The sequence below is a fragment of the Sinocyclocheilus rhinocerous genome, unplaced genomic scaffold, assembly GCF_001515625.1.
Source record: "Sinocyclocheilus rhinocerous isolate Xijiao unplaced genomic scaffold, SAMN03320098_v1.1 scaffold568, whole genome shotgun sequence".
In the NCBI taxonomy this organism is placed as follows: domain Eukaryota; kingdom Metazoa; phylum Chordata; class Actinopteri; order Cypriniformes; family Cyprinidae; genus Sinocyclocheilus; species Sinocyclocheilus rhinocerous.
The window spans coordinates 2124587-2129445 of record NW_015652173.1 but is presented as its reverse complement, the minus strand read 5'-3'; the positions used below and the strand labels follow the sequence as shown (position 1 = coordinate 2129445).

The window sequence follows — 4859 nt, the reverse complement described above, 5'->3', positions numbered from 1 at the left end:
ATGAGGCGTTTTAGGAAGGCATGTGCGAGTCTTAACTTTTAAATAGAATATCTCTTTGGGTTTGAGACTTTAGTCTTTGCAACTTTACAGATCTTATCTATTCACGAACAGCTTGTAAGACTCCAAAGAGAAAGGAAAACTTGAAATCGCATCATATGACCCCTTTAAGAGCGAATGACAAAACAATCATAGCAGGAAGCCATGTAAGCAATAAAAAAGTGGGAAAAAAGTGGATTTGCTTTGTCTTTTTATTAATTTAGAATTTAACAACAGCAAAGAATCATATAAATTGAGCCAAACATTTGTCTTTGGACACTAAATACAAATCTACAGTATACACACCGAATCAATGAAAAATTAAAACCTTTTGACTAAATAATGATCATTCTTCTGCATTATAAAAAATAACTTTAAAAAAAATACAAACAACATAACAAAAACTACAGAGATCTCCAAGGTATAAAAATCCTTTCTACAAAGCTTCATTTACATGATGCCATGAATATAAATGTAGAAAAATAGTTTTGCATGCTTTACCTTATATTACAAAAAAGGTATTAAGGTTTTGTCCTCAGTGAGCGAGAGTGACATGTTTTTCAGATCCTCGGGGGAATTGACTGCTTTGTAGCCAAGCTCGTCTAAAATGTGCTTACAGACAGTTTGTGTGTAATTAACCATATCATAAGACAAATTTAACCTCCAACTCTCTGCATTGGCCGCTGAGTCTCTCAACGTGCCGTACTTATGCACTGCGGACTCGTTGTTATTGCCTTCTGTGTTGTTATGAATCCAGTCCACCACATTTTTTTCCATAGAAAGACCAAGAAATTTATAAACCTCCTTGGATTTTTGGAGTGGATTCCTGGCCAGGTCCTCGTATCTCACCTGCATGTACCGTCCACGAAGCCACGGCGGTCGGCTCAAGCCGGTGGACACAGAGTTCAGAAAGTCATTACACATTGTTGTGAGATAAGTCACATCCAAGTTGTATGGTTTACGACCCGTGTCTCTCCAGATCTGCCATAGGCGATATGTGTCATGAAAGGTTTCAATCCTAGAAGATAAAATCCCACGCGGATCCCTCACCAGCTGGATAACTTTCAGATTAAGCCGAGGGTCCTCAACCAATGCTTTAAGATCACTGAGCTCTGGAATACGCACTGTTTTAATGGCCACATGTTGTTTTTTCCGGCATGATTCGGCAGCAAGGGTCAAGTTAAGGGAGGCACACTTTCGAACACAATCCCCCTCTTCTATATTGCCATCGCTGGGGCTGAAAGCGTCACAGACCGGCATAGAGCAGAGGGCTTTGCTGGCTCCTCGTCGAAACAGTTTGTCCGTGGTATGGTTTGCCGGCCGCGGCATGATGTAACTCTCTAAGGAAATACAAGTCGCAGTTGTACAAGCTTCTAAGAAGGTCACGACTGGCTTCCAGCATCAACTTGTGCTCAACAGCATATCTGCTGGGAGAAAGGTGAGGGATTAAGGTCGTTTGGACATGATAGAGCGGTTCAAAAAGATAGAAAACATCTGAGTGCTGGTTGAACAACTGTCCAAAGAAAGAGGAGCCACTGCGGGTGGTCGCCAAGATGAGAATGTTAGTCTTCCTGGAGGAATTGCAACTAAAATATGGGTACTCATCACACATCCGATCAAAGGACTTTACATCCTGTCCCAAGCCACAATTCAAAAAGTTAGGAAACAGACATTTATGAACATAAAAATCTGTGAAAATCTTCATCACTGTGTATTGAATTGGTATGGACACCAATGCAAGCAGAATCACAGTCTTCCTTGAACACCACATAGCTGGATAAGTTCATTTAGATGATGCAGTCTGATGTAGTCCTGTCGACAAAGACCTGCTGCAAAAAAAAATTTCTAAAAAATAATTTGAGACTGTATCACAAGCACTAACTGATTTTAATTTAAAATTAAGAACTCGCTGACAACTCTTCTCTATGTTGATCTCTGCTTGCCATGAACTGTTGTACAAATCTGAAGGATTTCGTTTTTTCCCTTCCATCAGATCAGAAGTCTGGAATGTAGATGGGTTACAAAATGAATTCTTCTCATAAACTGCCTCAGGATTATCCCCGGAGAACAGCCAAAAGCAAGGTTTCAGTTGTGATTTCTGACATGTTTATGATTAATTGATGCTCAGATAATTACAACCTTTAAAATATATCTCCTTTAACATGTACTGTATCTTTTAACACATTCTGCTTTCATTTTATTTTAGCCCTGATGGTGACTGTCACATTATAGTCTAATAAAATGTTTCCCAACCTTTTTTTTAGTCGCGGCACACTTTGGAAATTTTAACAGATTTGTGGCACACTACAAAATTAATTTTGTCACAATACTTGAATTTCTAACTTCAATATGATACTTTGAAAAGTATAGATATTCGGTACAGCAGGGAAGAACTGCAGAATATACTTGTCAGCCCTGTTTTGTTGTGTTTTGCTCCCCATGTGCTCCCTGTGACCCAGTTTCTCCCTCGTGTTGATTGTGTTCATTGATTTCAGGTGTGTCTTAGTAATTATCCTCGTTTAGTCTCATGTATATAGTGGTGTCTGTTCCTGGTTTCTGTGTCCGGTGTTATACGTCAATTCCCCTTTCTACATGTGTGTTCCTGCCTGTGAGTCTTTGTTGGGATTAACCTCCTGGGGTCGACAGTGGCGCTGGATTGCATATTTTCCTGATAAGAGCAAAAAGAACTAAAAATGCTCATTCATTTTTGTTTGTACACCTACGAGTAATACACCATTCGAATCTGTAAAGGGTCACTTTTATTTATGTACACTCACAATTAGTGTTGTCACGGTACCAAAATTTCAGTATTCAGTACCAATACCAGTGAAAATCCACGGTTCTCTGTACCAATTTCGGTACCAAGGCAAAACACAAAAACATGCTAATTAAAAAATTTGACTATACTTTCATTTAAAAAATAATACATTTATAGTATATTGCTTGTGTGTTTCAAAGACACTCATAATTAATTTGTAATGTACTCGTAATACAAAAAAAGTACACTTTAATATCACTAATCAAGCATGTAAATAGGCATATACTTTAAGTGTACTTGAAGTTGTTCCAATTTAGCACATAAAAGTACACTAAATACACTTAAAGTTATGTCTTTAAAGTGTTTTGTTAGTTTGATGTGTTTCCTCACATCGCCATGTCTCAGTGCTTTTATGAAGAGAGCGCATTTGCGCACCTTTCGCATCAAGAACCGGGTTGACCTGGTACCGTAACGTTTTAATTTTTTTAGTACCGACTTGGTACCGAAGTAGGATCTTTTGACAACACTACAATAACAACAAAACATTGTGTTTTTGTTAAATAAAGAAAATAAACAGGCTGTGCGTTCAGCCTTCTCAGTCTCCGCGAATATCCCTCTGAAACGCGTCAGTAAAATGAACCAAAACTCAGCGAACACTTGACATACAGACATGAGAAATATATCTATGGAAAGCTTGAGATGTCTACTTTTAAATGAAGCAAGTCAAAATGAAAACAGTTTATGTAATCAATATGAAACCAAGGACAGGTACAGTTTTTCCGTCTCACTTCAATATCTGATAATGACCTGAGGCGGGACACGCCCACACGCTATTCACAGGGAAAATAGTTCTGTGATTCACCTACGCCCTAGTGAAAAAAAAGTATACCAAGTATACTTGCAGCCAGACTAAAGCCTTGTCCAAATACCCACACTTGCGGTCTTTGCTCTTGACCACTTGACTACTTATATGACGTATTTCCTGTATTTGGCCCAAGTGTTCGAGTGAGGATGAAGACCACAAGTGTGTGTCGAACTTTTCATTACCTGATGGGACACACTTGTAGTGTTGTAAAAATGCAAGTGTTTACATAGCTTTATTTTAATTTTAATTTTAATTACTTTGCATTTTAAAATCAACTTCTAAATGTCTGTTCAGTAGTCCCTATAACATGACAATTTTAATTAATTGGTGCTTCTAATTAAGTGATAAAAAGCAGTTGCAAATGTTGTACAAAATAAATATCACCACTACTCATCTTTGCACCAATAAAACGTAAAAACACTGTTTTTCTACCAAATTATATGTAATATCTAATTATTATATTAATATTTAACTTGCACTGGAAAGGTTTCCGTGACCTCTCGCGAGATCTCGGCAAAAAGTCTCACGATTTATTTCCAGAACATGATGCATGATGGGATACACTAAGCCTCGAATAGCGCACTTGCACTTAACATTTACATTAAAAATTTCAGAGTAATAATGTTTTGAATGTGTAGGTTTCATAAATTTAGACCGTTTTGAGCAGTTGTGTTCAAAGGAATTTAATGAAATCCATTGAAGTCAGTACTGGTAATATTAAAATTAAATTTCTAAAATACTGATAAAATATATGCATCAAACTGGTTTTTGCTGTAGTTCTTGTACAAGATCTAAATTCGAAATAATTTCTAAATTTTTAAATTAATAAAAAGTGGTTAAATAATTACTTTTTATTGTAAATCCCATTTTTTCATCTTTGACCTAGAGGAATGCAGCAGCTCAAACATGCAGCTGCTCAAAACGTCAATATTTTTAGAAAATATTTCAAATTCTTCTAACAGTGGTACAAGAGGATGTGGTGCTGGTTCTTCAAGAGTCACTCAAAACTTAAAGCCTATAAAAATAGTCTTCATGTATTTCGCAATACTTCAGCATGTTATTCTAATGTATTGCATTAGTTTTTAATATTTCTCATGGGGATTTAATAATTTAAATCTCTCTTTCTTTTTTTCTTTTTTTTGCTCATTTCATCCGTAAAAGAAAACCTGCCTAATAATTCTGCACACCTTAATAAGGAGT

The 4859-nt window shown here is 36.7% G+C and overlaps 1 pseudogene; it reads right to left on the bottom strand.

Moving 5' to 3' along the window:
• Positions 1-543: 543 nt before the first annotated feature.
• LOC107714025 (carbohydrate sulfotransferase 1-like) lies at positions 544-1807 on the bottom strand (annotated as a pseudogene).
• Between the last annotated feature and the right edge of the window lie 3052 nt (positions 1808-4859).